General features: G+C 38.8%; 1 protein-coding gene across 4 annotated transcripts in view; it reads left to right on the forward strand.

Annotated features, from left to right (window-relative positions):
- The first annotated feature begins 3920 nt into the window (after nt 1-3920).
- Znf438 (zinc finger protein 438) overlaps nt 3921-23874 on the forward strand; it is a 127510-nt gene continuing 107556 nt past the window's right edge. For 2 of the 4 annotated variants that reach the window (XM_051205644.1, XM_051205647.1), the window contains exon 1: nt 4226-4373. The gene's annotated coding sequence lies outside the window, so the exon portion shown is untranslated. The other 2 variants (XM_051205646.1, XM_051205645.1) reach the window with 2 other exon arrangements.

Below are 23874 nucleotides of genomic sequence, written 5' to 3' on the forward strand. Positions count from 1 at the left end.
GCTCCCCTGACACAAACTTTTGCTACCAGGGCATCTTTTGTCCCAGATGCTTTGTCTAAGAGAATTCATTAGCATTAAGATCCCCCAGTGTCTGTTCAGCTTTTCCAGGTGATGGCTTACAAATAAAGCTCCAAGTGGCCTGACCTGACTCCGCTGAGTTCCTAGAGGAGCAACACCCAACCAAGACATTCATCAAGAATAAACTTTAGTGAGTGTGGTTGTTTGTTTTCTATTGCTGTGATAAGCATCAATGCCTGAAACAAATTGGGGAGGAAATGGTTTATGTCATTTTCCAGGTTGAAGTCCATCATCAAGGGAAGTCAGAGCAAAAAGGCCAGCGAGTAGTGCTACTTGCTGGCTTGCTCCCCATAGCCTGCTTTCTTATAGCACTCAAGACCATCAGCTCAAGGGTGGCACTACCCACAGTGCACTGTGCCCTCTCACATAAATCATTAATCAAGAAAATGCACCACAGGCTTGCCATCAGGCCAATCTGATCCAGCCATTCTTAACTAAGTTTCCCTCTTCCTGGAGGACTCTGGCTTGTGTCAAGTTGACAAAAACCTAACCAGCACAGGAGCCTACCTACATCTGAAATTTGGAGAAGTTACTATGTCTGTAAGGAGAGCCCAGAGGGCAGAGCCAAAGCAGCTCATTGTTTCAGTGTTACTACACTGTATGTTTCTCCTCCTGAAGGACATTCCGTCTCAGTATACCTTTTGTTGATTTAGTGCCCTACTACTCTGTGAAAACAGCTAGCATTTTGAGTAAGAAACTTACCCAGCCTTTGGACTTTTGTTTTGAGACTGGCCTCAAACTTGTGTTACTCCTGTCTCAGTCTCCTGAGTACTGGGATTATAGTCCACGTGTCAACATGCCCATCCACTGTTTGAGTCGATGTGGTCAATTGTCCCCACACGTTACCCACTTAGAGCACCAGGGGCACAGATATTAATAGAGAATCTGATGTTAATCCAAATGAGCACTTTCCACACTCTCAGAGTTTACAGTCAGGTGGAAGAGGCTGTTTTCAGAAAGATTCCTTGTTCTCCTCCCACCCCTCTTCCTCTTTCTCCACTTCATTTTCTGACATAGGGTCTCTGGCTGGCCTATAACTCACTATGCAGACCAGCCTGGCCTTGAAGTCACAGAGAGCTGCCTTTAACTGCCTCCAGAGTACTAAGATTGAAGACATGCATCACCATTCCTGGCCTAAATTATTCTTATATGTGATGAAACAGCAATTTAATGTTTTATACTTCTTAAGGTGAGAATGCATTAATGAATCACAAAATTAACATATTGGCCACAATGAGCACCTTAAAAACAGAATTATCTGCTGGAAACAGAATGGTAAATTGTGATGGTAGTGATACACTGTGGTCAGTGTTTCAAAATTTTACATAATAGTCCTTGAATTTCTGTTTTTTTTTTTCTTTCTTGTTTTTCTTTATTGAGTGTGTGTGTGTTTGTGCTTTCATGAAACTATACAGATCAGGGATTATTATGAGTGTGGGTTAGGGAGTTTCAAGTCTTGCTTCTGCTACTCATCTCCTGTAATGGTCTCATACAATCTTGCTTGCCCAGTGGGGGGTAAGATGGGAATAATTACAGTACATACTCAGTTTCAAGAACTAAATGAGGTAATAGGGTGCTTGGTATCTAACACCCAGGAAACATTAGCCATTGTATTTCTTTTTAAATTTCTTTCTAGTATTAGGTACTTTTTTGCAAGTGTGGTGTTGGGCTCTACTCAGGTTGCTAAGTAAAACCAAAGGAAGTATTATGTGTGTTGAAGTAAAAGACTCTGGAAAGTAGATTGTTAGGGACAACAGATATCAAAATGAAAGAATCTTAAGGATAAAGCCACATCCCTAAGACTACAGTGCTCAGTGTGTCCAGAGCTGACCCCAGAAGGTGGAAATGTCTATTTCCTTAAAGTCAGCTCTGCCTGCAGCCCTTCTCTTTAATATGAATACTTTCAGCGCTAGCTAGGTTCTAATTACTCATTTAGATCAAATTCTAGTTCATACAGAAGCACCACCAAATCTCATTGTGCTTCTATGTGAGTATATTCTATAAAGGTGAATGTATCCCACATTAAAGATGTTTCACATATTTAGAGTGTACTTCTCACCCCTGTACTGAAAAATTCTATTTGACATTCAAGTTCCCTTCTCAGTCTTTTTGTTTATCACATTTCCTTCTTTTTTTTTTTTTTTTTTTTTTTTTTTTTTTTTGCAGGAAGAAATACAGATTTCTACAAATATACTTGTGGGACTGGGGAGATGGCTCAGTGGGTAAAGTGCTTGCTGCATAAGTGTAAGGACCTGAGTTCAAATCTTCAGAATCCTTCTAAAATTGGATGTAGTAACTCCAATCTGTAATTAAAGTGCTCCTGTAGTGAGATGGGAGGTGGAGCTAGGAGGATCTTTGGCTAATGTACAGCACATCAACAACACAGAGAACTTGCCTTAAACAAGATGGAAGGCTAGGTAGAACCCACAACTGAGGCTGCTCTCTGACCTCCACATGTATACCATGGTACTCATAGGCCAATACACATACACCCTTGAACACAAATCCTACATACACAAACTAACTTTAGGTGGAATTAGGGTGAAAAACACTGAATAATCAAATGATCAAAAAATATTTTTTTTTGTCATGACCTATACTAAAAACATTTAACACATTTAGTACATAGTATTTCTACTCTTAAAAAAAAAAATTACAGACTCCTGTGGAAGAATCTAAAGCATTAGCTAGAAGATCACTTCAAAAAAAAAATTCCTGTTTGGAAAAATGATATAGAAGACTTGTCAGAATGTGAATAATGAAAAGACAGAATCTTAAAGTTGCTCTTAATGAAAAGCAAATACCACTATTTAGAGATATGTGGAAGTTTTTAAAATGCTAATTTTTCCATATTGTTGCACAAAATAAAATTATTATTAAGTTATGTGTGCTCTAAAATTTTATCTTATATAATTTGATAAGGACCCAAACATTGCAAAGTATTTAGCTGCACAGATTAAGTTCTTTCAAAACTAATTATCTACATAGATTTCCTGGGATACATTATTATTTTATTTTTTGAAGCAGGATCTTTTCGGTACAGACTGTTCTGAAATCAACCTTTCCTGCTTCTGCTTAGAAGCTGATTTTCAACCAGGTCCCATCTCTGGTTAAAAACTACCAGTTTCCCAATCATCACTCCCAAGGAAAAGTGTAAACAAACCATTGTTTTAGATTTAAATATACACAGGCACTGCCCTGCAAAATTCCTCACCAGGCTATTTGTCTCTAAATTATAAAAAGCGATCCTCGCTATTTTCAATATTTCCTCTTCTAGGTGCTAGTTTTTTCCAAGGCGTTTTATGTTTGCTGCAAGACAACAGCTTGGTTTTTTTTAAACATAAGGTTTACTTTTTTTCTGCCTGAAGGAGTAATGTGGTGCTCCTATGAAGCCTAATTCACCTTCCGATTGTGTGGTCCACTCTATGCCTTCACTTTCTTTGCAGTGGTCTTTTAGCCAGAGCTAGACGGTCGGGTTTTCGTCACCTGCGGGGGAGGATGGAAAGTTTACTCGGGTCACTACTTTTTAAACTTAACAGGTGACTTGTAAAAGGTTTCCTTGGGCCAAAAAGGGAAATGCAGTAGGAAGAGTAAAAGAAATTCCTCCAGCAGAGGAAAGTTGACAGTGCACTGGGAGGGAGGGGCCGCTCCGCAACAGTAGACTCGACAAGCCGGAGCCGGAAGGGCGGGTCCCGAGGGCGGGGCTTAGCCGGACGTGGGCGGGCCGTGCGTAGGCGGGGCTCGCTCTGGTTGAGCTGGAGCGGGCGTGGCCTGCTCTTGGTGGGCGTGTCTAGATGGGCGCCGGCGGGAGGGGCTGGGGGGGCAGAAGTGGGACAGCGCAAAGGCCCATGGGAGAGTTGCCCTTGTGACCCGGGCGGAGAACCCGTAGGTCCCTGGTGGACATCAAGTGTCTGTTACCAAACGTGTAGAAGTTTTAGTGGCCAGGTGAGAGGAGGAAGGCAGTGTCTGCGGAAGAACTACGTAAGAACCCTTTTTTCCCGCTCCAATACGGGCGAGAATTCGTTTGGCTTGTTCTCGTCCTCGCATTCTCGCCCCAGGGGCTGTGTGAAGATGAAGAGTGGCCACCTGGGCGCGCCTGCCCGCGAAGCCCACGGGCACGCGGCAGCTAGCCGTGTGCGCTTGCGCGCCGTCCGGGCAGGGCGGGACGGGGCGTCTCCCGTCGCTGGCTGTGGCTGGAGGCGGGGCCTGGGCCCGAGCGCCGCGCCCGCGGGCTGACCTCGTTGAACGCCGCCCGTGACGTCACCCCGCCGTGACGCGTACGCAGTAGGAAAACTGTAAGTTTGCGAGGATCCTGCAGCAGCTTGGCTTGCGGGGCTCGCGGGACCCGAGGGCCGCTCGCTGTCACGATCGCGGTGTTGGCCGCGGGCACCGGGAAGCCTCGGGAGACCCGGGAGCCACCGAACGTGACGCCGGGCCGGTGATCGCCCCAAGTGGGAGCGCGCCCTCCCGTCACCGCCGGCTTGTGGAGGCGAGGCGGCTCCTGAGTCCGGCCAGCACCTTTCCCGCTGGCCTGTGACAGCTAAGAGAGGGTGATTAAGGCCTGGGAACGGGGAACTGGCTAGGCCCTCCTTAAAAATCGTTGATAAAGAGATTACAGTCCCAGTCCCCTTCTCATCTTGCAGTAGGACATGCTTGGTCAGCTTGGGATGGAGAGTCCCTTCAAAGACTAGCAGCCCTTTGCCCATCTTCCTTTGGCATTCTGCAGATGCCCAGGTGGCTGATGACAACTACATGCTGTGTTGCCTCCAGCTTCTCTTATTTTCCTTTCCATAGGGCCACAATGCGTTGAGACCCTGTGAGCTCACCCAAGCTATGCAATCCTACACAACGCTCATGAAAATATTGATTGTTCTGAGGAATATGATAACCCATTTATATGTAAGGATCTTTCTCAGGGCTTTGCCTCCTTCCCACACCTCCTACCCCGACCCATCTGATCATGACTTTTGAACCTGAAGGTATCTCAGCTATTGTATTGATTGATCTGGGATCAAGAAATAATAACTAGTATCACTATCACAGAGATCTTGGCAATATGTTGTTCCTCCCCATCTGGTTTTACAGAACATGTTTTTAGCAGCCCAGAACTAGAAGATTATATTCAACACAAGTAGATAGAGTAGTCAACTTGTATGCTTATAGGATTTAGCTAACTCTTGCCTTACCGAAGAGTTAGTCACAACACTGTAACACCTCTCAAAACTGGGACAAGAACTTGTCAGGAACTTTGAAGGGAATATACACATCCTAGGGTGGATTTATACAGTGGATTAAGAGGCCACATTTCTGAGAAGTTAGTAGAGGGTGTTACATCCTTACAGAGGGCCCTTTGAATCAAAGCAGGGCTTCTGAGTTTAGTTAAGTTAATAACTTTCCAGAGACAAGTCATCTAGGTCTTGGAACCTTTTTGTTTCTCTAAACTCTGTCTCTAAATGGGAGATGATGGTGTAGCTTTTGTTACTTTTACAAGGATCAAATAAGACCATGATGAAGAGCACAGGCAGCCTTCCAAGTATGGTATGTTATTTGCATCAGCCCCCACCCAAGATGAGATACTGCATTCAGAAGTCAGGTTCTGAGTCAGAACTAGTCAAGTGGCAAAGGTGAAGAAGACAGAGTCTGCACCCTAGCAGAGTTCATTTACAGTGGAGAAATAGACAACAAGGAATAGGCACGTAAAATTGTTTCACATAGGGGTGAGTTCAGTGAAGTGAGGTATGAGGATGATGAAGGAACAGTGGAAGTTGTTTAAAATAGTCTCTCAGGGATGACCATTCAAAGAAGGGGGCAGTTGAGTCGTTCTGAGACAGGGTATGAGCCCAGCAGGAGCCCAGCTAGTGGCTTTCAAGCTCCCTGGGAGGCCATGTCAGGAGAAGCACAAGTTCAAGACAGCCTTGGCTGCAGGTAGAGTCTAGGGCAAGCTTGGGTAAAAATAGGACTATAGAATATGAAGCTTAGTTATCAAGCTCTAGCCCTGGGTTCAGTTTCCACCTGGAAGTGGTGGATGGAGAGAGTATTACCACCTGGCCTGGAAAATTTGCCATATGCAAGGCACAGCGCTAAACACTGAAAGCTGTATAATAACCTTTTAAGCTAAAAAAAAACTACCTCCATTTTTATAGATGAGGAAACAGGCACATGTTAGATGTTTACTCAAGCTAAAAGCTAAAGAGACTCTAAGTCTTGCATATTTTACTAAATTTGCACTAGTTTTATTTGGCACTGCTATAACTTTTTACCATTTGAATTTAGGTCATTTGATTTGAGAGACTGTTCCAAATGACTATTGTGTCTCAGAGCATTATAAGGAAGGAGAAAGAAGTGTTGACATGTAACCTTGAAACATCTGATAGACTCTGGTGGGTTCTTGGAGCCTGTGTCAAAGTAAACATGTTACTCCTGAGTATATTAGAAAACAAAAAACACAAGACAGTACCATTATGGGAATGGTATCTTTTTCCTACTTTACTTCATAGAGAATTAACTGTAGAGTCATGGAGTGGTGGAGGGGCCATGAAAATGAGGAGGGATGAGGCTGTTGCTGTCTTACCTTGAGAAAAGAGATGGTGTGATACCTTGGACTAGTAGAGGCACCTGTGGAGGTGACATTAAGAGGTGGAACTCTGTTGACAAGACTTACTGGCTAGGAGAAGGGAGAAGTAATAACTTTTTAGGGTTAGGGTAGAAGAACTAGGAGAATAGTGGTGCTATTTTATGAGATTACAGGTTTGGGAGGAAAAATAAAAGTCTTAGATGCTTGTTAAATATAATAATGATGAGTACTAGTAAAAATAATAATAGCATAATGTATATATGAACTATATTCCAGGCAAAGTTTTAAGTATTTTTACATACATTCATTTAATAATTAAAACAGTACTAAGAACTTACTGTTTCCATTTTGCAGATGAGGAAATGGATGCACAGAGAACTGCCTTAAGTTATCTAGTAGGGCAAGGCCTCTGATTATCTCAAGTCTCAACTCATTGCCATGGGTTTGTGAGTGTTAGAGTACTCTGGCTTTGCAGTTCATACAGGTTAATCTCTGTAACTATCTCATATAACATGTTGAATGTGTATGAAATGACTATGGTCAGGGATGGAAATGCACATATTTTTGAAAAGACCGACTGTTTTTGTTCTTTTAATTCTTGGTTGGTAGTAAGAGGCAAGAGAAGGAAGCATAGGTAGGACTATGCTAGCTGGATCTTCCTTATTTGATTGGATGTCTGCCACTAACGTCCATTCTTCTGTCTCTCATCTCCATAGTTCGGGTTCAGTGTGGATGAGATTTCTGTCTCTTACATTTCTGTCTCTAGTCTCCTTCTGTTGCCTGGCATTCAGAGCTGGTAAGGGTGACTTTATATGAAGGGTATTGGTTAGGTTTGGGGAATTTGGAGATGAGATGAATAAACATGGTTCTCTTTCTGGAGGTGCATAGCATTAGGAAAAACCTGTGGGAATAGATTTAGAGTAGAATGAATACATAAATACATGCTGATTAGTTCATTCTGGCTTCCCACGCCCTTTTCCCCCTGCCCCACACTTGAGAGATGGGGTGTGAAAAGGGCAAAGGAGCAAAAGAGGGCCTACACAATTGCCTGATGGATTGGAAGCTCCCCAAGAGTCCTTTTCAACAAAAGAACTACTCAAAGTCTTGCATATTTTACTAAATTTGCATTAGTTTTATTTGGCACTGATAAAATTTTTACCAAATGAAAACTTCTGATTTTGACTATCTCTGTGGAGTGATGACTTTCTCCAGTTCTGTTACCTCAGTGTTGACAGAGCTCACTAGTGAAATCAGGGAACTGGCTTGAAATGTTGCTGCTTGCATAACAGAGGGCAATGGAGGGGCCACGTGTGAAATACTTAGGCAGGGTTCCACCATTTATAAGTGTGTCCTGCCAAAGTTCCACACATCAGTATTTTACTTCTCTGTTAATGAGCTCCTTAAGATTGATTTGTGAACATCTGGCCTCATTGTTTTGGGCCTGCGGTAGCACCTGTGGGGAGGAATTTAGAATAGGAGAGGTCTGAGTAAGCCCCACCTCCTAAAAGTCCCAGTCTGGCAGGCTGGCCACCAAACCTTGTGCATATGAACCTTTAAAAGATATTTAAGCACAAAACTATAATACTTGCTTTTCATTCATACCTCTGTCTCTTTTCTTTCTTGTTTCAATGTAGGTTTTTAAAGACATTACTTATTTTATGTATATGAGTGTTTTATCTGTGTGTTATATGTATGCACACTTGTCCATGGAAGCTAGAAGGTGACATTGAATACCCCCAGAACTGGAGTTGCAGATGGTTGTGAGTACCATGTAGGTGCTGGGAACCAAACCCAAAAGCAGCTGTGCTTTTAACTGCTGAGCATTTCTTCAGCCCCAAATTTCTTTCATGTTTTATAAATACTGAATTACCTACTTCAGTTATGTATTTGTTAATTTTTCAAAACTCTTTTCTGTATGAGTTTTCATATGTGATTTTTGGCAGTATCTGTAAGATGTACTGGGCATATGTTATTTTCATAATCTGACAGATAAGAAAATACTACAGGTTAAATGATTTGTCCTATGTGCTAGAACAATTTAATGACAAAAAGCAAAGTGAACTTGGAATTAAGTCTAAAAACCTAGGGCTCCTTTAAAGTTACCTATTGCTGTTACCCTGTTCATCTTCCTAAGAGCCCTGTGACATGAAGCTATTATGTCTGTCTTATAGAGAAGGAACTGGCTTAAAATATTGTCATCTAGCAATGTCTCTAAACTCTAATGTGCATTTTTGACTCTTTCCACTGAGTTATATGTCTTTCCAGATATTTCCAGGACATGATTTACAACTTTTAAATTCACCGAATCTATACTTTGACTACAATGGTCTCTTGGCACATAGACTTACACTGATGTTGCCACTCCAGTCACTTGTGTAAAGTCAGTGTTGTGATCCTGCCCATATTTGAATTTAGTAGGGATTTCCTGAGTTTTTTAAACTATATGGTAACAAGATGTGGTATTTAGAATTTCATTCTTGAGAAGACTTAAGTCCAAATGCAGTCTACAAATACAACTTGAGCTGTATTTTCCTGTCCCTAGGTGAGGAAGTCTGTGGGAGCAGTCATTTTGCTAGTCTGATTCATGTTTGGGATAGGACTCCCGTTTGTGCCTCCTTGAATCGCGGTGTCTAGTATTCTTGGTAGTGCGGCTCACATTCAAAAAAGAGATAGAAAGACTAGCCATGTTTCTTGTCAGATTTGAGGTATTTCTATGCTGAGTCCCCAATCCGCAGACACACTTGACGACAGAGTGAGGGTCTGGCATTATTGTGTTTTCCTTCTGAGGCAGACTTACCTAGTTTAATGAGGATTTCATTTTGTGAGGTTCTGGGAGCTGGTGATAGTTACTTATTTCCTAAATTATAAATAAGAGTTTATCAGCTTGCCCAAATAAATACAGTATGAGACTTTTGACTTTTATATTTTAGCACTTTTTTTTGGGGTGGGGGCAATGTTGAGACAGGGTTTCTCTTTATAAAAGCTGTGGATGTACTGAAGCTTGCTTTGTAGGCAGACTGGCCTCCAACTCACAAAGATCCACCTACATCTGCCTCCCCAGTACAGGGATTAAAGATTTTTACATTTTATAAAAACCAAGCTGAGCCATCATTTTCATTAGATAAAAGATCTACCTAAAAAACATTTCAGCAGTTATTTTGTTTGAAGATTGTTTTATAGCAGTTGATTCCTGGTATAAGTTTTAGTGGTCAGATGTTTTAATATTTTATATATTACCTTCATTGACTGGAGTTGGGACCATTGATTATGAGATTGTAAGTTTTAAGGGTGGGGAGAGTTGTGAGTGAGGATTCTATAATTATACTTAAAAGGTCTTAAAGAGTTTTGCCTTTTATGAAACTGGATTACTTATTATAACAAATATCTTTTCTTACTCCCAAGAAGAAAAAATTAAGATTCAAATTGCCATGATACTTGCTGTACTATGACATGAAGAGATCACTATACAAATAGAGCTAAAGCAAAGCTGGGTTTGCTTATTATTTAAGCAACAGAGAACACAGTCCTCCCAGCTTTCCAAGGAAGCATGGCATTTTAAAACTGGCTTACTTTCAAAGGTGACATAATTGGAGGATTGGCTGACTTTAAACTTGGAATTTGAAGATTGACTGGCTTTGAGGAGGTTTCCAAACAAGGCAGTTGCTGACTGGCTGAAATTCTCAACTGAATACATGAGGTAGAAATGTTGAATAGACTTTTGAAACCAGTTTTGTGATTACCTGTTTCAAAGGACAATCTTCCTTTCTTGAAGAATATGTACTCTTTATTGACATTTATGTTAGAATATTAATGATAGTGATTGTGCTAATACAACATATTTGTGGTTTTGCTTTTCTCTTGAAACTCAAAAAAAAATGTGTGTGACAAATATAAGATGTTTTCCCATTATCAGTCTCAGAATTATTTTGTATTTGAGAGACAGGCTGCTTTGTAGAATATTTAAAGATGACATGTTATTTTGGGAAATACTTAGTTATTTAAAAATTCTGGGAAGACTACATTACTTTTTGTCTACTTCCTTTCTTGAGAGAATATTTTGTATCTTGTACCCACCTAAATCAGTCTTTATCGATACACAGTTACATACGGATCTAAAAGCTTGTTAGTTTTGCTTTTGTTAGAGATGCTATAGGAATTGACTACTTTCAGAAAGTTAGCTAGCCATTATTTATCAATGGCTTAGAAATTTAATGACTTTATTGCATGATTTTTACATGGCATGATCATTTTAATATCTGTGAATTTCAAAAATCATGATTATTATGTTATATAACACTATATTATTTCAGCTATTTATAATGTTTCTTCAGAATGAAATGAAAACCTGTCTATGACTGTTGTAGCTACTATAAAGCATTTGTTTTCCTGAATTGATCCTTATAGTAATATATTTTAGTTAGAGCTTTTTTTCCTCCCTGTGTTGATATTAAAGTAAACTTACAGGACATTTTAGAAAAGAAAAAAAAAATAAGGTTTTGATGTAACTTCTTGTGTATGTACATATGTGTGTGTGTGGGTACATGTGCACAGGCCAGAGGACAACCTTGGATATTGTATCTACCTTGATTTCTCCCCACCCTCTCCTTTCTCTCCCTGCCTTCTTCTTTCCTATAGAACAGGGCAGCTTGCATTTGGTTCTCTCCTTCTACCATATGAATCCTAGGGGACTGTACCAAAGTTTGTTAAACTTGTTTTTTTCATATAGGATTTCTAATCTCTAATCAGCCTGGAGCTGGCTGATTCTGTTAGGCTGGCAGAACAAAGAGTTACAAGGATCTACTTGTTTCTGTCTCCTCAACTCTGGAAATTAGGCAAACCCCACCTTCTTTGGCTGGTGTGGTGGGGGTGCTCTTTGATCTAATTTAGATCCTTGTGTTTGTGTATCGAGCACTTTAGGGATACATACTCATTAGAGGGTTAGAAGAGAGAAAGACGGTATAGAGGGGTAAGTGGGTAAATGTCATCAAATGTCTAAAAGGACAGATGGCTTGAGTTCCACTGGTTGAAGTGACAGGTGCTGTCATTGCTTCCTCGGTGCTACCAGGAAGGAAGTGAGGATTCTTACAAGCTTGTTGTTTAGGGAAGGAGGAAACCAAGGGAGTCTGACCCAATAACCTTTCCTTTGTTTCTATAGAGGTGATGTAATCTGCTAAATGAAGCTTGGAAAAGGGGGTGGAAGTTTGGAATTGATTCTGTGGGAAGTAAGAGAAGGACCTGATTGAAACCTAAGAAAGAATTGATGAACAGCTGTGAAAAGGACACCAGGTGGGGAGCTGTGCATTTGTGTTCCCCACTCCTGCTTGAGGCTTTCTGTGACATTGATATCCAGGTTGGGTGTGATACTTAGGTGTGTAGTAGAGGAACCAGCCAAGCAAAGTTGAACATTTAAGGCCAGGGAGTGGGCAAAACCTAAGTTTTGTTGAACAAGGCATGAAGCTGCAAACATGGTTAATGCATGAGAAGGAAATATATAGGGAAATAGAGAAAAGAAGTGGGAGCTTAAATTGGTTTGTTCTTTCATTCATCCTTATGTATTTATTAAGCATTTATCTATCAGATATTGTTCTAGATAGTGTTGTTGCCTAACTAAGTCAAAGCAGGGATAGAAACAGTCTCAGTCTTGATAGACATTAGTTCTGTGGTAAATTGTGTGTGTGTGTGAGAGAGAGAGAGAGAGAGAGAGAGAGAGAGAGAGAGAGAGAGAGAGAGAGAGAGAGAGAGAATATACACTATATTCATGCACATATATAATTGCAAATGTTAAATGTTACAAAGGAAAATGAAGGAGGGAAGGGATAGAGTGGTACAGATGCTGATTTTAAATAATGTAATTACAAAAAAGGCTCTTGGAAGACATGACTTGTGAACAGACACTGGACAGTATCCAGGGGCGTAACAGTACATGGACATCTTCATGGACATCCCAAGGTTAGGAGACAGGACTGACTTCTGTGAAGCCTTGAAGCAGCCCTGGCATTGGGGAGTGTGTGCAAAGAGAAATGGTAATTAGAGCCACTGAAAGGATTTAGGATTTTACTGTGCCTTGGGGAAACCGTTGGGAGGTTTGAATCAGAAGCATGACAAGATCTGTCACTTCTCTGAAGGCTAACACTTGCTGCTTTTTGGAGAAATGATTGGCAATAGGGATTAAGGAACTCAGAGAGTGAGAAAGATAAGAGATGGTGGCCTTCAAAGGAGGCCACCAGAGTTCTGACTCATGCAGTTGAGTGCTTGTGGGTAAAGAAGCCCTAGCTGCCACCTCTCCTTTAAGCAGACACACCTACTGCACAATAGGCATTCTTCTTTGTGCATAGAGACCTGACCCAGACCATTGCCATGCACCGCACCCTTTCCTGTTTTTACTCTACCCCTTCCCAGCTTCATTATTCATTTTCCCAGTCTTTCTTCACCTTGTCTTTTAGATCTGATATATATGGTCTTCCTGGCTACAACTTCTTCCAGATCTGTTTTATGACCTTTTATGTTTTTCAATTTTCAGAAAACTTGTCTTCATAATTTAGTGTTTGAGTTGCCCTCTGAATCTTGAAGCAACTCCCCAAAACCCCCAGTGCCCAAATTCACAGTGTGAAAGAGCCCTAGATTGAATTGAGACACTGCCGTTCTTGCACCTGGACATCTCTGGGGTCACCCTAGGCCATACTCTCCCAGCCTAGCTTATACCTTTTTAATTCTTAGGCATGAAGCTTGCCAAAAATGGCAGTTCACCCTGCAGTTCTGTATCACTGTGCAGAGGGTACTTGGCACAAGGTGGTGTACCTTCCTAACAGTACTTTGCCTCACTGCCCTTTTCCTACTAAATTCATACAACAAAAATTAATGTAGTCCTAAATACAGAACATGGGCTCCATCCATCCTCAGTATATTCTTTATTAATCCTAAGCAGTATTTTGCATAGTTTACAATAAAAGAAACAAGGTATAGTTTGGAAACAGTATTAGTATGAAATACTTTTTTTTAACTTTCCAGAGATGGAATTTGTTTTTATATTTAATGGAGCTATTGTAACATATTTATACAGCATAAGTAAAGCCTGGCCAAGATTTATGTTCTGATTTATTAGGCTTTTCAGACTAAAGAGAAAATGTAAATAGTTTCTTTTTATGTGTGCTTGTGTGCTAGGTCAGAGGACAACTTTCTGGAGTCAGGCTTCACCTTCTACCCATCCTGAGGCAGGGACTCTCTCTTTTGCTTTCTGTTGCTATGCTGCATACCGCAAGCTAGTTGGTCCCCAAGCTTTCAGTGGATTCTCCTGTCTCCACTTCTTACCTTGAAGTAGGAGTGCTGGGATTACAGATTTGGTTTTTAACATGGGCTCCAATCTATTCAGGTTGCTTGCTGCTCTGGAGTAGCAAGCGATTTCCTAGGAATTCTGTTATCATGTAGTTCCTTATGATAAATAAAACCACACAACCACATAAAACTTGTAATTTAAAAGTCCTAGTGATGTTATCATTAGTAGCTATGAGTATAGCCCACCCAAATTTGTTTACTAATGAGTGACTTGTTGAATGAACAGAATGTTAGTATCTATGCAATGGAACATTATTTGACATTGAAAATGATTGACGTCATGACACATGACTTAACATGGATGATTATTGATACCCAGGTAAAACTGTTGGCAGCTGGAAATATGGTTATTAAGATCAAGAGGAAAATCATACCTAGAGGTACACATCTAGAGATTGGGATTTTGTTGCTTTTAGTAAATATCATGTGCATTAATGGTTCTACCTGTAAGAAAGGGATCAGCTTAGTATAGAAAATATACTTTTGTTTGTTAGAATTTGAATACTTGCTTACGTGACTATAAACCAGCAATGAGGAAGGGACTCAAAGTCTTCACCCCAAAAAAATTTCTAGGAATAAATTCAAGAGTGGAGAAGTCATTAGAAAATCACTTCCTTCCTTAGCAGCTATCATATGTCAGGTTAAAAATTCAACAGACTAAATTTAAAGAGCATTAAAAATAGGGTTTTCTCATGAAAATCCTTTCATATAAACAAACATATTAAGCATCTTCAAAATGCCAAACAGTATTACAAGTTTTGTGTTAAATGAATCCTTCACATAGTGGAGCTCAAGGGTGAGACTGACTCAAGTATGATACATGCTGTGGGAGTGAGAACACCTTCAGCGGGAGTAAGTAAACAACTCAGTGAGGAGCCCTGGATAGCATTCCTGAGGAGGCTTTGGCTGAGATCAGAGAGCTAAGTGGAGGTCACCTCCAAAAGCAGGAAGGGAATGGTTCTGACATGAGTGTCTTAGTGAGAAGACCCTACAGGGAGAAGTTCAGTGAGGCTGACACATTGAGCTAGGAAGTGAGATGGGATGCCCATGACTAGGTGCAGTCCCCCTGGGACTTGGTGCTAGTGGTGGGACAGAGGGATTGTATTTTCCAAAGGAAACATGTTTCCTGACTTGGTAGAGCTCAGATGGTAGACTTCAGCTCAGTGTCACAAGATGTTGATGGACTGGCTCCTGTTGGGTGATTCAGAATTAATTTTTCTAAATTTCTATAGGATGCATGCTTCTGACCTTAAAAGCTGTCTTACAGGTTAGCCAGCTTTGACTGTGATGAGACTGCTCGCATAAGCATCATTTCTAGGGTTTTTTTTTTTTTTTTTTTACTGTGTTAAACATGCTTTTTCTGGTGCTTATGTGGCCATGGTGTTGATTTTTCTGATTTGATATGAATCAGGGATGTTATTTCACAGGTGTCATTGAAATTGATTTTCCTTGAGCAGATTAGAAAACACAGAAGTGGTTTATTTAATAAATTATATGGCTTTCAAAATGTTCTTTGGAGTTAAAGATCCCATCAGTAAACTATGTGTGTCATGAGTCTGAAAAATGAAACCAACTTGGAAATTGGTATGGCTTCATCATTAAAGTCAGTGGAATGCAGAAAATAAACAATAAAAGTCTAAAATAGGCCCTTTTAAGAAGAGTAACTGAGTTCAGTAGCTGCTGTAGCAGCAGGTACTGTCAGCATCAGAAATTCTTGATTTGGGGGGTGAGATATAGCTGAGTTAGTGAGGGCTTGTCTAGCATGATTCCCAGCATGGCTTAAATGGGGCAATGCTGGTATGGTTTATAATCCCAGCAATCAGAAGGGAGAGACAAAAGAACCAGAAGGCCAAGATTATCCTTGGCTACAAAGAGTATCTGAGGCCAGCCTGACCTATATGAAACCCTTGTCTCAATGATTTTTTTTTTTTCCTTTTGGAATAAGAATGCTTACATATGTGATTTTATTTACAGGGGCTTACTTTTAAGAGGTTCTGCACATTTATATTAGGGCTTGTAAAGACTTTGGGGATTTTTAACATTGTACTTTTTTTTTTTCATTATAAGATAAACATGAGACCTTTGAGACCAGGAATGTAAGGTTATGGTTTAAATGTGATGTGTTTGTATGTCCAGTTGACGTTTGGTAGATTATTATGGTTAATTTTAAATGTCAACTTCCCACAACCTATGAGGAATTATTTAGATCAGGTTGCCTATAGACATGTGTGTGTGTGTGTGTGTGTGTGTGTGTGTGTGTGTGTGTGTTGGGGGGTGCGTGTTATTAATGTACCCAACTTGATTCTAGGCAGCAGCATTCCCTAGGCTGTATAAGAATTAGGAAAGCTAGCTGAGCATAAATAGCAAGCAAGCAAGAATGTGTTTATTTTCTCTTTGCTCTTGACTGTGGGTGTGATGTGATTAGTTTCTTGATTTCCCCTAAATAAGGGAACATAATCTGGTAAGTCAGATAAACCTTCCTTCCCCTAAGTTACTTTATGAGAATATTTGTCACAGCAACAGAAATGAAAATAGATCAAGTATATTGATTATCTAACTGTAATATCTGGTTTATAGTTAGTTTATGTAGCTGTGGTTAGGCTGGTTCTCTTTCCACAACCTTGGATGAGTGACCTTTCGACCTTTCATCTTTGGCCTTTTGTCTTAGAACCCACCTGGTCTACAGTTTTAGCTGTAGGTATTTTATCTTTGTATCAAAGCCCTCAAGTGTAAAAGAAGGCTCTCTCTCTCTCTCTCTCTCCTACCTCTCTCTCTCTCCTCTCTCTCCTGGAAGGCCTGCTCTTACTGGTTAGACTTGTATCTTATTTCCCTTTTTGAGTGGCAAGCAGTATAAAGTTTTTTGTTTGGCTTAAACTAGTAAAGATTCATGGTTCCTCATTTGTCCCAGAGTAATCAGGATTTAGGAGTATATCGTCCTGATACTTTCAAGAACAAATTATCCCCATGAGTTCTTCATTTCATTTGACCCCTTGAGAACCCTCTTTGTGTATCTTTTCTTTCTTTCTTTTAAAAAAGATTTTGGTTTTAATTGTGTGTGTATGTGTGTGGGTGTGTGCATGTGAGTGTAAGTGCCTAGAGATGTCAGAGCCTCCTGAAGCTGGAGTCAGAGGCAGTTGTGAACTGCCTGATATGGATGCTGGGACCAAACTGAAATCTTCTGCTAGCAGCACATGCTTTTTACAGATGAACTATCTCTTCATCTCCTCTTTGTCATTTACTCCTCATAAATCTTCCTGTCTGTCATGATCTATGATCACAAAAATCACCAGATGCTAATCCTTTGACTGTTTTTTTCCTTGTTGATTTTCTTCTGTCTCTATTTCATTTGCTTATACTTTACACTTTGTTAGTTCTTTCCCTGCCTGTTCAAGGCTAATTTAGTCTTTCTAGATTCTTCTTTAGTAGAAGATGAGGTTATTGATTTGGGAGCTTCATTTTTTTTTTCTTTTCTTGAGACAGGTTTTCTTTGTGTAGTTCTGGCTGTTCTGGAACTCACTCTGCAGATCATTCTCGTCTCAAACTCACAGAGATCTGCCTGCCTCTGCCTCCCTAGTGATGGAATTAAATGCACACACCACCATCACCCAGCTGGGAGCTTCTTTTTTAAAAAGTTAGATTTTATTATAGTTATAATTATCTTCTATGTACTACTTTCCTAGAGTGTCTCATAAATGTCCATTTTGGGATGTTGCATATTCAAGGTATTTTCTGATTTTCTTTATGATTTCTTTTTAACCCATTGATTATTCAGATCTGTTCTTTTATTTTTCCTTATTTGTAAAATATTTGCATATTTATACCTGAAAATTCTTTCTTACAATAACTGTCATTGGATCCATCACAATCTATTGGATCCATACCCTTTCATACTTTTAATCTCTTTAAGTTAATGAGGGTTGTTTGAGACCCAGCACAGGAACAGCTGTGGAAAGGGCTTTATGTGCACTGATGGTTCGTATTTGTTTCCTTTAGGACTCATATCCTTTGTTTGTTTGCTTGCTTTTGTTTTAACTTTACCATTTTCTTTTAAAATTAGTATCTTCTAATGTGGCATTTTGATTCTTGTGATATTTTAATTGATAATATCATGATTTTTTAAAAATGGTTTTTCTTGTTTTATCTTTGCTTAGTTTCCATTGGGGATTTGTTCTGGGACCCTCTAAAGAAAACAAAACCCATGGATGCTCCAGTCTATTATAATAAATGGTGTAATATATATATATATATATGTACATATATATATATATCATATGTATGTAGTTCTGTATACTTAATCATTTCTAGGCTGCATTCCATGTAAGTGCTGCATAGTTATTCTACTGTGTTGTCTTATTTGGGAAATAATGACAAAGAAAAACAGTCTGTACATGTTTATCATAGCTATAGCCTTTTCCAAAATATTTTCAACTCGAAGTTGGTTGGAAATGAAGATATTTCTTCTCTCCATATATAACTCCATTTTACCTTCTGCATGTATTAAATTGCTATATATGAGAGATGCAACAGTACATGATTATAATTTGTATTTTATATAATCTACCCTTTGAAGGAACTGGGATAGGAAAAGAGAATGTGTAAATATAGATAATTGTATTGGTCTTTAGGTGTTTCATTCTAGACACCCCTATGGATGTGAGCTGGCAATAGAATATTGTCCACATTTGACAGCAAGTATACAACATCAAAGACTGGCATCTCTCTAGCACAACTGCAGACATATTGTTTTCTTGAATTACTTTGTCAGAGAAAGGGAGGAGACATGTAATTTGAGAATCATTTCTGATCATGCACACTTTGAATTTCTGATTAGCATTCCATCAATGTATTTGAGCTCTTTGTCCTTGAGGCCTGCTTCTCCAGTTTGCCTCCCCTCTTGGGAATAACCTTGCTTACACCATTGTTTAAGAACTGGGACAAAGGTGCTGCCCACTTCTCCCAGAATGACTCTGCTGTCTCTGCTTTCTCAGGGCTGTTGAGAGCAAACACATTCTTGACTTGGGCATGGAATCAAGATGGGTCAGGAGTGCTAAGCTATGGGTTCCCTATCTGCTGCACTGAGTGTGCAGCTTCACTACTAGAGAGAGGGAGCTCTGGTCCTCTCAGCCATGCCTGTCCCCTAGAGTCTACCATAAAGACAAGGGGAGAGAGCACCAGTAGTCTGCCTTCCCAGGGTACAGCTTCATGCAGTCACAGTGCCAACTGAGCCTGCCTGGAGTTTTGGACTCATTCAGTAGGTCACCACTGGAAATATAGGAGAAGTGAGGTGAGGGCAGGTTGTGGTTCAGATGTTAACAAGTAGGTCTTGCTGTGACTTTGTGGATTTTCTTAAATGAGTGTTTATCCATTTGTTTTATGGCTGGCTAGAAACAGAGGCAGGGAAACTCTTGAGGAAGAGTTTCTTTAAGAAATATTAGTCATTTCTAATAAGGCCTTTACCAGGTTAGATAGATATTATGGAAGGTGATCTGTATAATTTAAAGGTAACTAATGGTAAATGTTAGTTATGTCCAAAGGAGGCCCTCCTGCAGCATCTGGGCATCAAATCCCAAATAAATTGTTATTTATGCAAGGTTAACTATTTGTCTATGTTAATCATATAGAAAGTGAAGAAAAATTCATTTTAAGTTATGTCACAAATTATAAGTAAATAGAATTATAAAATAGTAAAAAATTTTATTACTAAAATTTGTTTTTTAGTTAAAAATATTGATGAACAATCTGTATCTCCATTTTGAATGCCAATTCTAACTGTATATTAAGTTATTTGGTCTCTGGATTTGGTTAATTTTGGTGTGTGATATTTTTACTTATTTACAAGATTTTCTTTTATAATAATATTTTAAAAAGACCTTATCTTAAAAACAAGTTTTTTCTATAAGTACTAATATTATGTATTCATTAAAGCCAATTAAAAATTATTTTGTTGAATTTCCTAGCAGTCAAAAAATATAAGTGCATTTCTCAGTAAAAGTTGGCATGTCTCATTCAGTTTCTGTTACTTTGAGATAGAGTCTCAATGTGCAGCTCAGGCTGGCTTCAAAGTTATCACTTTTTTATCTCAGCCTCACAAGTGCTGGGACTGTGGTATGGATTACCATGTCTACATCTTTAGTTTCTTAACCTTAAGTGTTGAGATTTATATATTAAAATGATGCAGTTAAAGGTGTGATTGTCTTATTTTTTATTATTCCATAAAATATGAGTGTTTCCAAATTGTATTTTATGGTTACTAAATTTGAAATTGGTGGTTGTTTTCAATTTTTAGCCCTGTAAATCAGAATTTTAAATATTTAAAATATAATTTTAGGTTTTTTTTATGTACTGAGGTACCTGCTAAATTCAAAGCTAATTATAAGTAACTGATGTTATAATAAACTTAGATTTTTAAAACACTTAAATATGTAAATATTCTTGATTTTAGGAGAGAAGGAAAAAGAGGCAGGGAGAGAGAAAAATGAATCTGAATATGGACTCATTTATATAAGTGACCTAATCTAATTCCATGCCCGTCCCCAAAAGACCTGTATGCAAAGGCCATTGCAATGGGAGTTAACACTTCAGCAAAAGAATTTGAAGGAGACTTAGTCTGCATTTCCAGCTTTCTTAATTTCCAAAATGAAACTGAGATTTAGATTATGTGGTTATTGGAAATTGTCTTTGCTTTTGATGGTTTTACAAAGTGACTCTTAAAGATTCAAAGAAGGCTTGGAAATGACCCAAGATCATTTGCTGTACAGGGTCAAGGATCTTAATTCAAATCCCCTATACTCTCATAAGAAGCTGGACATGGCCTCACTTGCCTGTGGTCTTAGTGTTGCAGGGAAGAGACAAGATCCTGAGAGCTCACCAAAATGGAGAGATTCAGGTTCAGTGAAAGAAACCTGTCTCACAACACTTGGATGCTCACATACATACATAAACATACTTATCCCCCACTCTCAATTATAGTGAAATGAAAGCAAATCCTTCAATGATGAGTATTTTCATCAGTATCATAAGTACTATTTCAGCATCGTTGTTGATGTTTTAAGTTTTGATTGAGTTCACATACTTCTGTGGAGGCAGTTGTAACTCACGGTTTGCTTCCATTGAATGGTGGTATTTATTATATTGCAATTGTGGACGGAATTGTGAGCTCTTTGTGAACCAGGTCCATGTTTGCTTCTGCTCTGCACTTGTTTTAATTTAGTCAGAACATTGTTTTTGTTATGATGTCATGCCCCACCAGTGTTTATTTTGCTATTACCATGAAAATAAAGACAATTGATTTTATTATTTATAGATTTTACTTCGTAAACCTTTGTATTATTACAATTTATTCATAACTTTGAGATCCTTTTGGAAGCACGAAGTTTGGATTTTGGGTTGCTTGGTTCCAATGGAACATACACCTCCCACCTAGACTTGTACTATAAACTACTGCCTTTATATGGCTTACTCATGTTATATTTCTGTGTTTTGAGGTATATTAATGGTTTTGCTGTTTAAAATGACTATCAGATACAGAACTAAAGTATTGTATTGTGTCCTTAAGTGGAAGAAGGCAGGGATGTGTCTTAACAGAGAAAAGCACATGTGGTGAGTAGGCTTCATTCAGACTTAAGCTATGTTTTTGTTGATTACATTAAATAAAACAAACAATAGTGGTCAGTTTGATCAGCTGTTGAAAAGGTGACATAGCCTCCCAGGAATGTGTTCCTCAAAAGCAGTGGTTCTCAACCTTCCTACTGCTGCAGCTCCTTAATGCAGTGCCTCACGTTATGGTAACCCCCCCACGTCCCACCCCCCAACAATAAACTTACCACTTTTTGCTACTGGTATGAATTGTAATATAAATATTTGATATGCAGAATATCTGCTATTCAAACCACAGGTTGAGAACCACTACTCTAAAATCCATAATGAGTCACTAATTCAGGATTCATGTTAGTTTCTAAACCTTGACTCCTTATGACTGGTGAAAATTGACTGTAGCTTTATCTTTGTTGTTGGGACTGTTTTTAACTGAATGCTAGTAAGCAAACATGGGAAGTGGGGTATTTCATGTTTTTAGGGTGAACTTCTGGAAGCTTTACTTTGATTTCAGGAATTAAACGAAACAGTCAAACCATTATTGTAATTAACTGATTTTTGGGTTTGACACATCTGACACTGATAGAAAGCTCCCATCATAAAACTTTGAATTTCTTCTATCTATGGAACCAGCAAAGTAGCATCACTACACTTTGTGTAAGCAAGATGGTTTAAATAAAAGCTGAGTAATGTTTTTAGAACTTACTTGATCTGGGTGAAGCTACACTTTATTGAGTATTGTGTAAAACACCTCTGCTTCTGTTCCATTTGTGTCCTTTTCAAGCTAGTCATAAAGCAGCACAGCAGCATTGGGCATTCCGTCCCCCTCTTCTGCAAGAGCATTGGGCACTGTCTGAGAGTAAGGTGTCAGTTATGGTACAGAGATGTGGGCTACTGCTAATGTGTTCTACATGTAATTGCATGTGAGAACTGAGTCTTACATGTGACTCTACAGAGTCATGGCAGACTCTGAAAGTATATAAATAAGTCCTGGCTAATTTTAATTCAAGTATATAAAAAACTTGTTGGAAAATAAAAAGTTCAGTGTAAGGCAATATGAGATGGGATGCTGCAACAGTGGGCAGAAGTTAGGACCATCTCAGGCATATTGACACATACAAATACCATCAGGCATTTGTATTTTCAGAAATTTCCAGAGCCCACCTGTGATGTGTCGCACACATGTAATTCCAGCAGTGGGAGACTAAGGTAGCACAGTCTGGGACACATAGCAGAACCCTGTCTCAGTAAAATCAAATAGTACCAGCACCGAGCCCTTGGTTACTGTTTCCCACTGAAAGGTCTCTGCCCTCCCTGTGAATTGTTTGTGACTGTGAGTAATCCTCACAGTGTTACACTTGGAAAAGAATGTAAAGCATCCTCCTTTGCCAGTTTGCCATTGTGACATTTCTTTCTTTCTTTTTTTTTTTTCTGGAACATTCTCTGTTCATCATAAAACATTCCTTAAGTGTTCTATTCTTTTCAAAGTAAAGATTGCATTAGTAATAAGCAATCATTTTCTCTTAAATTACTTTTGTTTTCTTACTATAAATATCACAAGATAATTAAATGTGAAAGTGGAAAATGAAAGTATTTTTATATGTACTTGATAAAAGTAGATTTTCTGAATGAATATAATTTAACTTACATTCTATTACAGAATTAATTTTAAAATGTACTATATATTTTATAAGAGTTTTGGAAAATAGGTTAATGACAGCATGTTTTTGAAGAGATATTCTTGGTACATTAAGTAATTTGGTATTATAGGTTCTTGGCAAGATAGGCAGTGTTGCATACCTTTTCCCAATGATTTGTTTGCTTTTCTCTCAGATAGAACATTAGAAAAAACACCATGTTTTCATGAATTTTCTTGTAATTTCCCCTGAATGCTCAGTAATTGTATTCTCCAGGAAAATTTGGGTTTAATTGTGTCTAATAACTATAATTAGTATATTGGTAATAGACAGAAGTGAGGCATATATCAAAACTTACAGCATTTGAAAAATTATTAAATGTGACATGGTACCCTAGACTGTGCATAGAAACTGAGAAAAAGATACCAGTGGAAAAAAATGGGTAAAAGCTAAAGTTTATAGTTAATTCATATTAATGTAACAGCTTTAATTTTGTAGTTTTGACAGGTGTATTGTAATTACCTTTAGGGGAAACATATTAAATGTGTCTAGAAACTAACTGTACTATCTCTATAACTATTTTGTGAATCTAAAGTTACTAAAATAAGTTTATTTAAATCAATAATGTCAAGTTTACTGGTTTGAGAATTGTAGGTTAGA

This window comes from Phodopus roborovskii, unplaced genomic scaffold, assembly GCF_943737965.1.
Source record: "Phodopus roborovskii unplaced genomic scaffold, PHOROB, whole genome shotgun sequence".
Classification (NCBI taxonomy): domain Eukaryota; kingdom Metazoa; phylum Chordata; class Mammalia; order Rodentia; family Cricetidae; genus Phodopus; species Phodopus roborovskii.